The sequence below is a fragment of the Dama dama genome, chromosome 21, assembly GCF_033118175.1.
Source record: "Dama dama isolate Ldn47 chromosome 21, ASM3311817v1, whole genome shotgun sequence".
NCBI classification, from domain to species: Eukaryota; Metazoa; Chordata; class Mammalia; order Artiodactyla; family Cervidae; genus Dama; species Dama dama.
The window spans coordinates 8,780,383-8,792,739 of record NC_083701.1 but is presented as its reverse complement, the minus strand read 5'-3'; the positions used below and the strand labels follow the sequence as shown (position 1 = coordinate 8,792,739).

The 12,357-nt window shown below is 53.8% G+C and overlaps 1 protein-coding gene across 2 annotated transcripts in view; it reads right to left on the bottom strand.

Moving 5' to 3' along the window:
* ST3GAL1 (ST3 beta-galactoside alpha-2,3-sialyltransferase 1) overlaps window positions 1-11,106 on the bottom strand; it is an 89,852-nt gene extending 78,746 nt beyond the window's left edge. The window contains exon 1 of one of the 2 annotated variants that reach the window (XM_061123146.1): window positions 10,865-11,106. The gene's annotated coding sequence lies outside the window, so the exon portion shown is untranslated. Of the gene's footprint in view, window positions 1-10,221; window positions 10,286-10,864 lie in introns of those variants that run through there. The other variant, XM_061123147.1, reaches the window with a different exon arrangement.
* Window positions 11,107-12,357: the final 1,251 nt, after the last annotated feature.

The window sequence follows — 12,357 nt, the reverse complement described above, 5'->3', positions numbered from 1 at the left end:
CCCTGGCTCTCCCATCTTCCAGCTTGAAGACCATCTGTTCTCTGGGCCTTCCCCCACCCTCTCCAGCCTGATTTATCTCAACTCTCAGCCAGAAAGACGGGTGTTGGTGTCCCCAGAGTACTGGTGGGGAGACTGAGGCTCAGGCATGGTAGACACTTGCCCCACACTCCACAGCTAACCAACAGTGGACCTGTTCTCTCCCCCAACCCCAGCCTTCACTGACCTCTCTGCCCCCCATGGCTTCCAGGATGGGAGTTGCCCTCATGGACTTTCTTGTTGGGTAACCTGATTTTGCCTGCAGAGAGGGAAATGGGAGGCTGGGTAGCCTCCCGGGGGCCTGTTGGGCACTGTTTTGAGTCTGTCAGAACTGGGAGAAATAGTGATATAGGCATGTGTTTGTTTTCTAGGCAACCATGGCCAAATGAAGGAGGCTGAACTATGTACTCTGGGGCAAGACAGTGGATGAGGGGAAAGAAAGAAGAAAGAAAAAGAACGGAGAGAGAGTGAGAGGGAGGCAGGGAAGAAAACCAGTGCTGACCGTGAAAACCTTGGGCTGGAGGACACGCTGGCATCACGCAGCGTCTGTCCTGTCCATGGTGAATGTGACCGAGTATTACCATTAAGTGTCCTATTTATAGTCCTTTGAAGTATCGTTTGGTGAAGGAGGGGCTTCATTCTTTTTGGCCTCTTATCTGATTCCCAGGTTTCCCTGATAGCTCAGCTGGTACAGAATCCGCCTGCAATGCAGGAGACCCTGGTTCGATTCCTGGGTCAGGCAGATCTGCTGGAGAAGGGATAGGCTACCCACTCCAGTATTCTTGGGCTTCCCTGGTAGCTCAGCTGGTAAAGAATCTGCCTGCAATGCAGGAGACCTGGGTTCGATCCCAGGATTGGGAAGATCCCCTGGAGAAAGGAAAGGCTACCCACTCCAGTATTCTAGCCTAGAGAATTTCATGGACTGTGTAGTCTGTGGGGTTGCAAAGAGTCAGACATGACTGAGCGACTTTCACTCACTATCTGATTCTCAGAACAACCGAAGGGAAGTGGAAGGAAGCTGCTGTCACATGGGGGTGGACGGGACATGTGGGGGTGTGCTGGCAGGGGAACAATCCCCGCCTGGAGGGCCTGAGGTCAAGCAGCCCACTTCCAAGAGCCCCGGTGTTCTCAACTGTCAAAATACTGATAACAAGAAGGACCTAAAAGCCCTGTTTAGAAGGTTAAATGAGTGTCGAGTGTCCAGAAGTGGTATTTCCTAGGAAAGGGACTTAGGAAGGAGAGAAGGGCAGAAAGATGCCAGAATTCACAAAAACCAACACGGACTTGCTCAGAGGGAGGTCTCAGGGAGACTGGGCTCAAGAGGGTGGTCTAGGAGACTGAGGAGAAAACACAATGGGGTCCCTAATGGAGGAGGCCTGCCCAGCGGGGTTACCCAGGAGCCCTTGGCACCCGGGGCTGTGCCTGCTGCTGTGTCCCGTGCTCTGGACATTGGAAGCTCGTCTCTAGCACACCTCAAGGTGCCCAAGTCAGCTGTGACAGCCTGGAACTCAGGGCTGGTTTCTCACTCTGGATCCGCCTACTAATGAGTTGAGGAATCATATGGGTCAGGCCTCCACCTGAGCTGTCTCAATGGTGAAATACAGGGCAGAGAGCGTCTAAAATGTCATGTCCGAAGTCTCAGGAGGACCCTCTCTACTACTAGTATCCAGGGGCCACACCATAGCTTCTTAAGCCCAGAGAACTTTCCCAGCCTTAAATTGAGACAGCTCCAGAGAGCCCCCCCACCCCCACCCTACCACCTCCTTCAGGAAGTCCTCTGTGGATGGAGGCTCTGTGTGAGGAGGAGCTTTCCAATCCGCAGAGGTGTCCAGAAATCAGAGGGCCATCACTGGCAACATTCAAGCAGAGGAGCATTAACCACCTGGTAGAGTCGAAGTGAGGAAACAATTCAGGGGAAGCTGAGCAAGGCATTGCTTAACTCGAAAGCTGATGATGATCACAGCGTGCACTCTGCAAGCACTCATAAAGTAGGCACTCAGCAGGGTCCTGTTCTAAACACCTTCCAAGTATTAACTAATCTAGTACCTACCAGGTGGTTGGTGCTATTATTGTCCACAGTTTTAGAGATGAGGTGATGGAGGCACAGAGAGGTTATGAAACACGCTGAAGGTCACACAGCAAGCAAGTGGCAGAGCCAGCACTTCCACTGAATGAATCAATGAATGACTCAGTCAATGAATAATTGAAGTCTGGGAGTAGAGGAAGGTTGAACAAGGGCACTGCTAAGGATCTTTGCAAATGTTCAGATTTGACAATTCCTTCTGATTCCATGCTCTTTAAAGGTACAACCTTTGTAACATTATCATTCAATCGACTCAGGCACAACACAGCTTATGTTCAGAGAAAAAGAGAAGCCCCTTCACTCCAACCCAGAGGCAGGCTCCCAAGGACACAGGAGTATTTCGATATTCCAAAATGCCTCCAGGACCATCACATCTTTTCTCCTTGTTTGGATGTTTGGCATTGTGGACATGTTAGGGGAAACACACTGACTGAAACCCTGGCCAGGCATCACAGTAACCATTTGCATGAGTTATTTTACAACTGGAGGTCGTGGTAAGGAACATGAACTAATAAGCCACCATCAACAGGAAGAATTCAGGAAAGGTCAAAAGGAGACCCCAAGTGTCCTTCCACCTCCCAGAATCCTTCTTGCCAGCATCCATATTGGCTGAGCAATGCGTGCACCACCAGGAAAGACTGTGAGTCAGAGTGATTGGCCAGAGACAACCTGGAAACTAACCCCATGACTATAAAACCCCAGACTGTGAGCCACATGTCAGAACAGTTCTCCTGGGTCCCCTTACCCTCCTGCTTTCTGCCCGGGCACCCCTTTCCAATAAAGTCTCTTGCTTTGTCAGTACCTGTGTCTCCTCGGACAATTCATTTCCAAGCATTAGACAAGAGCCCACTCTTGGGCCCTGGAAGGGCTCCCCCGACTTTCTGCAGCGAAGACATCAGTTTAATTTCTATAATCCTGTAGTTCATGATGGATTTTTGTGTAGCTCAGTTTGTTCCCTGTCATAGATTACAGACAGAAAATAGAAGCTGCCCTTATGCTGGAACCGATTTTTCAAACCATTCTGAGAGGTGTGTTTTTCATCTGAAATTACCCTTAGGCAGTGGTGCACAGCCTCACTATCTTCTAATATCTCCTTTTCATTTTAATTTCCTTTTTGTTGCCAAGAATATGCTTCAGAAACAACCAGGAATACCCCCCACTAAGACATTCTTGTTGGTGGCAGCTAATGGTTCAAACCAACAGTTTTGATTCATCAAACTCTCCACCAGGTGGTAGGATTAACGGTGTTTTCAAGGAAGAAGAACAGCAAACACTTTCTCCATTGTGAAGGTGTTATTAGTGTGAAGTAAGTCAGAAAGAGGAAAACAAACACCGTGTGTGAATGCATCTATATGGAATCTAGGAAAATGGTCCTGATGAACCTATTTGCAGGGCAGGAATGGAGAAGCAGGCGTGGAGAAGGGACTTGTCGACACAGCAGGGGGACGAGGACAGTGGGGCAAGTGGAGAAAGTAGCATCAACATACATACACTATCATGTGTAAAGTGGACAGCTGGTGAGAAGGTGCTATGTAACACAGGGAGCCCAGCCTGGCACCCTGTGATGACCTAGAGGGGTGGGATGCAGGGAGGGGAGGGAGGCTCAAGAAGGAGCGATATATGTATGATTATGGTTTATTTGTGTTGTTATATGGCAGAAACCAACACAACATTGTAAAAATTAAAAAAAATAAATATATAAAAAGGGGAAGCTTTTAGTGTCGCAACAGCAACTTCTACTGTTCTTTTTTCTTGCAGCAGACTGCCCGAGAGACAAACTGTCTAGGAACTTGGTTAGGTCTACATGCCTGGTGACAAACTTCATACCAAGCCTTCCTGCCCAGTCCTTCTTCAACCCCTGGGCACTGTGTGGGCTCTCTGAATTCAATTTATGCAGAAGAGCAAAGGATGAGAGCTTGCAGTCAGCAGTGCTGGGATCCATGTGCAAAATCAGAGACTCCAACCAGACCGCGTGTGTGCTAAGTCACTTCGGTCGTGTCCGACTCTGCTATCCTATGGACTGCAGCCCACCAGGCTCCGAAGTCCATGGGATTCTCCAGGGGCTCTTCCTGACCCAGGGATCAAACCCGCATCTCTTCTGCGGCCTGCGTTGGCAGGCAGTTCTTTACCTCTAGCACCACCTGGGAAGCCCACTCATGTCATGTCATGTTCAGTCGCCAAGTCGTGTCTGACTCTTTGCGACCCCATGGACTGCAGCATGCCAGGCTTCCCTGTCCTTCACTGTCTCCCAGCGTTTGCTCAAATTCATGCTTATTGAGTTGGTGATGCCATCCAACCATCTCATCCTCTGTTGTCCCCGTCTCCTCCTGCCTTCAATCTTTCCCAGCATCGGGGTCTTTTCTAAAGAGTTGGTTCTTCACATCAGGAGGCCAAAGTATCAGGAGGCCATTTAGGAGCCCACCCTCTAAAATGTGCAGGCAAGCCTCCCTGTTCCCAGACTGTCTGCAGGCATTTTCTCTCCCATAGGCTTTCTTCTAAACTCTGTTCATGTTATTGTTCTATGATTTTGACTCTATGCACTCGCTAGCTGACTCTATCTCCTGAGAGAAAATTATTTATGGGCAAAATAACTGAACAATAGGGAAATTATCTAGCGACACGCCTGAGTTAGTGGTTGAGAGCTCCGTTCTGGAGGTTCCACTGTCATCTGTCTACCTGAGTCTCACCAGCAGACCCCACTTTGACCCCTCCCTTAAGGCTTCCCCTGGGATGGCGCTCTCTGGCTTCCTGATAATACTAAAGCTGGCTCTCAGCTCAGTCTGTTTCCGTTCCAGTGCATTCATACACTCTTTGCATGAACTGTGAATGGCAGTTGTGGTTGTTACGGGTGCTGTGCTATGTAGGGCTGTGTCATATTGTGTTGTATGAAGATGAAGTTTTGGTTCCCTAAGTTGACTGTAAGATCTAATAAGGATGCTCAGATTCAACTTATGGGATTTTCTGTCATTGTTCTCAGACTTAGCCGAGCAGATAGAGGGAGCCGGCATTGAGGTGGAGACAGCAAAGGCCAGGATGCAGGGAGGTGGCCCCACCAAGGTTGGAGGTCATTTCCACGAACTTGGTCACCTGACTGATCTTCAGCTTCCTCATCTGTACAGTTCAGGGTGGAAAGGGTGAAGGTGGGGGTTGCAGAGAGTGAGCAGAGGAAAATGTACGATGGGGATTAGAGGTGGATGGATGTGTGGGCTTATTCCTTTGCCCAGGAGTCACCGACTTCCCATGAGGGTAGCTCCAGGCACACGGAAGATCTGAATGAGAGCAAGACCGTGTGACCTTGAGTAAGTCACTACATCCATAAAATGGGGAGGACCCGCGTCACAGTGGAGCACACACAGGAGATGGACTGAGGTCCACACAAGGTCAGAGCTGCAGATGTTGGCGTGCAGAGGTGGGCATTTCAGGGAGTGTTTGCTTTCAGAGCACTGGCAGTTCTCTGAGCTAGACCAGGGGTGGGGAGGGAGAATGCAGCTCTTCATGATTTGGCCAATTCAGGGGATTTATTTTGGGCTCCAGTCTGGTCTTCCAAGGAAAAAGGTTTTTTGAAGGGTTTTTTTTTTTTCATTTTCTTTTCATTCTACTGAGCCTTTTATTTCTGAAAAGGTAAATGCCCAATTAGAAGGATTTTCATCTTTCATGCAGAGTTGTTTTAGGCTTTTTGAACATGAAATGATCTTTTGGAGTCATTCCACCCTCTCAGAGAAGTAGCCAGGTTTGCTTTGGTTGTGTTTCTCGGTTGGGTTTTTCTCAAGAGCACTCTGCTAAGTAAATATGCATGAAGGGAATTTTTAGCCACTCTGGTCTGTTGGTTCCATGTGGATTCAAATGGATGTATATTTAATGCAGCACAATCTATTACAATGATATCGATATTGGTTTGATTTTTTTTAAGGTATCTAGTGAAATTCGGAGAATGTATTTTCTTTGTACACCCAAACAGGGACTTTCCAAAAGTCATTTGCAACTTCTTCTTTTTTTTTTTTTATTCTTCCACATAATTTGGAACTAACGTTTTCTTCTCAACTCTGAAAGACTATAAATAATTTTCAGTTTTTACTTTATAATCTCATATGGGTTCCAGAATCAGGCCTAATTAGATAGCTTACATGTATCTTAGAGAAGAAAAAATATATGTGTATACATACACATAGAAGCAGATGAAATGGTCCAAACATCCTCAGGTATTTTTGGAAGGGAAAAAAAATCTTTAATATAAGCATATTCAAATAGTATTCCTTGAATATTGAATAGGTTAAAAGGACATGATGACACACAACCCACTTCTATACCAACAGGTCTGGATCTAGACCTTTTCAGGAATAAAAGCTAGCATTTGTTGAGAGACTCTCATTTATCTTTCACATCAACTATCCAAAGTATCTGGAGAAGGAAATGGCAACCCACTCCAGTATTCTTGCCTGGAAAATCCCATGGATGGAGGAGCCTGGTGGGCTACAGTCCATGGGGTCGCAGAGTCGGACACGACTGAGCGACTTCACATACACACATACATCCAGAGTATCAGGGCTTCCCAGGTGGCACAGCGGTAAGGAATCTACCTGCCAAGTAGGAGACATGGGAGACTCAGGTTCAATCCCCGGGCTGGAAAGATCCCCTGGAGGAGGAAATGGCAACCCACTCCAGTATTCTTGCCTGGGAAATCCTATGGACGGAGGAGCCTGGCCGGCTACAGTCCATGGGGCCACAAAGAGTAGGACATGACTTAGCAACTGAACAACAATAACTATACATTCAAGAAAATACCTTTGCTCTCCAGCAGTCTGACTTATGCCTAGAAGAACTCCCCAAGGTACTCATGGGTTGTATCCTCAATGAATCTTTCCCTGGGTCCCCCAAGGCAGAAGAATCCTTTCTTCTCAGTCAAAACCCTGCCTCAGCTCATGCACACTTCCACTCTAGTGCAAACCCCACTGGAGGGTAACCTTTCACATCTGCATGTAGGGGACAAGGATCAACCACGCGTCCAGCACCTTGCATGGTGTCGGGGACACAATAAGCTCCTAATAAATGTTGGTTGAACCGAAATCAAAATAATCCAACAACAAAACTTAAAGAAATAAGAAAACCCCATTTCTGATACCAAGCAGGACCCTGCGGGGCTCTTGGGCATAAAAGATCGACTTTGCCATGAGGGTGTGCTGCTCAAGGCTCCAGGATGGAGAGCAGGAGGTGCAGAGTTGGCATGGGGTGGGCGAGGCTTGTCTGTGATGCCAGGGAGGCCTGGAAGGTTCTGAGGATGGAGCTGGAGGCAAAAGCAAAGGGCGGGGGAGAGGGGGCTGCCTTCACAAGAAAAAGGCTCAAAGGGCCCCAAGGTGATGTCAGCAGAGCTCCGAGCCTCTCATTCCCACAGTGAAACTGAGACTCTGAGCCTGAATTTGTCTGGGTGCCAAGTGGTCAAGCCATTGCTCACAGGCCCTGAGGCCAGAACACAGGCTCTGGCTGGGGTCTGAGGCTGGGCTCCTGGAACCAAATTAGGGCGGAGCAGGGGCACCCAGATCCTCTGCTCGGCCAGGGCGGGGGTGAGGTGGGGGTCAGTGCGGCAGGATCCAGAGGGTTCCACAACTGGACAAAGTGCATGGAAGCCTTATGCTAGAATAATTCTTAGTGACCAGGCCAGCTCTTTCACCGGCCCGTGATGGGTGTGTGCAGACATGCACGGAGGACTCACCAGGAAGCCGTGCAAGGTTTTAAGTGGATTTTATTTTTTGCTTTCTTGGCTGTTTTTCATGGTGTGGGAGGGGACTTCAGGGGAGGGTTAAGGTTTAGATCCTATAAGGCCAAGCCTGTTCAGATACAAATCCTCTGAGTCAGCAACAGACCCAGGCGAGGTTAACTGACCAGAAGATTAAGAGGCCCCTATGGGGCCTCTATGGGGCTCCCACAGGGCTGCAGACAGCTGGCTTCCAGCTGATACTCCGGGGGTTGGCGGTGGAGAGAAGAGACAGACACCCACCTGCACAGAACCCTCCCCGCCAGGCCCGCAGATGGACCCGGCCCACCAACACTGGCGCACAGAGAGCTCCGGACAGCCGGTGCTAGGACTCCAGGACCTCAGGTCTGGTGATCCCGGCCTGTGCCTCCAAGTGGAAACAGTCATGAGGTGAGCAGGAGGCCGCTGCTGATAAGAGCCTGGAGGAGCAGAATGTGCACCCCCTAGATAAATTCCTCTGCCCAACACTTTTTTTTTTTTTTTAAACTCTAAGCCCAGTGTTCCAGGGGGTGCTGGTCCCACCTCCAACAGAGGAGGGAAGTCAAGGCAAGACTCTGCTGGGGCCCAGGCCCTGGCCTTGCCGGGGAGGCAGACCTGGAGAGCAAATGCGGGCCTTGCAAAACACAGGACAGCATATTCCCACCCACGTGGGATTCTTCAAAGCAGGGGATGGCTCCCCCACTGCTTATTCTGTTATTTATTCCACAAAATAAATTTTTCATAGGATGAAATTCCTTTCATGCCCAGACTTGAGATCAAGGCATATGTATATATATACAAAAATAGTGTGTAAACATATGTATGTATATATACTTATACACACACATTCACCCAATTACATATAATATTTAGTGTAACATATCTGGAAGGTAATAGCCATGACCCCACTTTACCCCCACTTGGCACAAGATCGGGACAAGTTAACGTGGGGAATTCGGGTTGGTCTCTTCAGCTACCTGCAGGATTGCAGAAAAAGGCCAGGCCACGTTTGGGGTCAATAACGGAAGGTGCGAGACGGTGCAGGGAGCGACCCCTCCGGCGCCCCTTCCCATCCCCATAGCCAAGCGGCAGTTTCCATAGTGGTCGGCAGGGGGCAGTGCACTTTGCCTTTTCTGAACCTGAGGAACGCAGTCGCGCAGCTCCCCATGGACAAAAAAAAAAAAAAAAAAAAAAAAACCCTGATGGCCGCTCCCGCATCTTCTAGGAATAGCCCATCTTTGAGTCTACCGCATAGTAGGTGCGCAAGGTACGTCTAGAAGTCAAAAGCGCTGGACAGGGCAGATGGATGCGAATTCAATAATAGTAAACGTGGGGAGAAAGAGGGAAGAGACACCGTGGCCTCCGCCAGCGCCTTCCCGGGAAGGGACCTTTTCAGACCTTTCGCACCTACTGTGTGCCAGACGCGACAGCTGGACTACCTACCCAGTCCCCAGCGGACATTATTTTCGGAGCTGGCGAGTACCGTTCGCCCAACACACACAGCCGCAGAGCAGGAGTGGGTGCTCGCTGTCTCCCTGAGGAAACATCTCGGCGCAAATCCACGTGGCGTGGGACCCGGGAAGGGGATGGGCCGGCAGAGGCGAGGGGTTCCCGGAGGTGGGCACGTGAAAGCCAGGCGGATGACCGCTGCGGGGCCGCAGCCAGGAGGGCACTGCCCTCAGGGTCAAGGCTGTCTCCCTCTGCGGGACACGCAGAGCCGGCGAGACGCAGTGACCCGCCCAGCCCCCAGGCACGCGCACACTTGCGAGCGGACTCTAGCCCGCTGGTCCAGCGCCCCCACCGAGCCCCACGCTCTCTAGCCTCTGTCCGCGACCTTCGCGTGCGAGGGAGGTGGGACTCGGGTCTCCGGCGGACAGGCAGAGCCCAAAAGATCCCAACACCCTTCCCGGGAGACCAAGCCACGGGATACAGCGTAGGCGCCCTGGGGCATAACTGTGCCCAGCTAGGGAGCAGCCTCCGTTCCCATCTCAAGTTCAGCCGCGCTGCCTCCCGCAAGGTCAAGCTCAAACACACTCTCGCTTAGTGAGAGAAGGAGCTCAAAGTTGCGCCACAGTCCCGATTCCGAACCAGGCTGTGCCCCCATCTGGGCGCTCTGCCCCAGTGGCACTGCTGCCCACTCCCGCGCCCGCCCAAGGAGCCGCCCCTGCCCCGCGCAGGTCACACACCCCAGACGCAGACAAGTTGCTAACTTTTGTCGGGTCATTTCGCGGCAGTTGCGGCGCCTAACGGGATCCCGGGCGGACTCAGAGTTTCGAGTTGCCACGGGCACCACCCCAGTCAAGCTCCCCTTCGCCCACCCCAGTCCCTCCCTGCCCAACACGCCACGTCCAGCTGGTCTGCCCCGAGTGCCAACCTCTCCGCCGTATCCGGAGCAACGCGGGCCTGCGGTGTCCCCGGGGGCGATGGCCACCTCCCGGATCCGCGCCTGCTCGCAGCGGATTTGGACGCTCGACTCGGGTCACTGGGCGGCCTCCGCGCGCCCCCGCACCGCGGATTCCGCTCTAAAGGGTCGCGCGGCCCCGTCTCCTCGTGGGGTCTTGGCCCACAGGCGACCCGGCGGGCCACTTCGCTTTCGGCGGCCCCGATCGGCGAGATGCCAGCTCCGCGCGCCGTGTGCAGTGTCACTGGGGCCAGCCCGGGGACCGCTGCCCCAGACCCGGCGTAGGCTCCCTAGAGCTCCCAGCAGCTCTTTTGGAAACGGCTGTACCCCCTTGAGCCCGACCCTCCACTCCGACCTCCTCGCTCTCCCAAAGACCCCGGCGACGCCGCTGCTAAGGAGCGGGGCTCCCTGCGTGTGCCCCCCTCCCTCACGGCGCCGGGGTCTTCAGTCCACTTCCACGCCCCTGTCACACACTCCCAGATCCTTCCCCATCGCCTCTGTCCTCGGGTCCGGACCATCACCCCGCTCCACTCGCAGAACACACACGAAACTGCCCGAGCCCCAACTCGGGTGGATGTAGCCCCCCGCGCACCCCCGGCTCCGCGCGCTCACTCACCGCGGCCGGAGACACGCGGAAGTTTCCGGGGCTCTGGGGTTGGGGGGTACGGGACGAGGCGATCCGGAGGAGAATAAAAACGGGGGTGTCCTGAACACTCGCCCCGTTCCCGGCTCACATTGCCCCTGCCCCCTCTCTCTCCGCCTCCTCTTCCTCTCCGTCCTCCTCTTCCCCCTCGCCCTGGTCTTTGTCTTTGCAAAGTGTCGAAACTGTCTGGCATAGTGGAGCTCCGCCGGCGGAGGCTGGAGCCGGGGGAGCGGGGAGGCGGGGTGAGCAGGGGGGCGGTCTCGGGAACACCTTCCCCCGGGTGGAATGGGAGGGGGAGGCGGGCGGGCCGGCCGGGGAGGGGAGGGGCCGGGGCCGGGAGCCTGGAGCCGGGGCGCGCCGGAGCCGAGCGGGTGCCTCTCCCGCGCGCGGCCCTCCCCTTCCTCCGCCCAGCGCCCGCCCCTCGCGGCCCCCCGCTCCCCCGGCGGCCGCCCCCCCTCCCACCCGGCCTCGGCTCAGTTTTCCCCGGGCTCCGGGCTGCCGGCGAGCCGAACCTAGAGCGCCGAGCCACGTGGACTGCAGCCGGCTCGGCGGAGGCCCGGCGGGGGAGACGCTGGAGGCGGCGCGGGGACGGGATCGCCGCCCCGAGCTGGGATCTGCGGGGACTGCCGCTGCCGGCGGGCTGGCAAGGCTGGGGAGGCGCGGCCTGGGGGGGGCCGCGGGCTCAGACCCGCGGAAGAGGCGGCGGCGCTCTGAAGAGCCCGCGTGGGTGCGCAGTAGCGGGAAGGCGCCGATCCGCCTGCCGGCGGCGGGGCCAAACCACCTACTTCCTCTAAGGGCGCGCGAGTCGCGTGGGGACTGCAAGCAGGGATGGCGGGAGCGGGGCTGGGGCGGCGGGTGAGGCCCCGGGGCGGGCGCCCAGAGGAGAGCCGTGGAGTGGCCACCGCGGCCCGGCCCCCCGCCCTGGCCCTGCTGCCCGCCGCGGTTTCTTCCCTCCCACCCGCCGGGCCTGCGACGTGATCCAGAGCAGGGCGAGCTCTCTCGCCAGCCCGACTGCCAGGACCAGGCCCCCTTTCGGGGTCAGCTTTGGGGATTTGGGCCCTTCCTCTTTTATAGGGAAGTGGGGCGGTGCTGGCATCTTGCTCTGTAGCCGAATGCCAGTCCTACAGGCTAAGTGCTAGACACAGGATTTAAGAGGCACTACCAGAAAAAAAGAAAAAGAAAAAAATCTAGTTTTACGGCTCTTAACTCCTTATTGGGGCTTTTCCTCTCTCACAACTTTTCTGAGGAATGCTACGAGGAAAAAGGCCCAGCTTGGCCTAGGGAGTCAGTTAATTCTTGCAGTGCTCCCTGGCCCCAGCCCGAAAGGCCAGCCTTCTGCAATGAAAGCGGAGAGAACAGGCTTAGCTCTACATCAGAAAAAGATGTAGTGGATGCTCCAGAGCAGGACCCGCAGGACCAAACTCTTGGTTCCAGCCCACACTGCCATTCCTTGGATGTGTGAAATT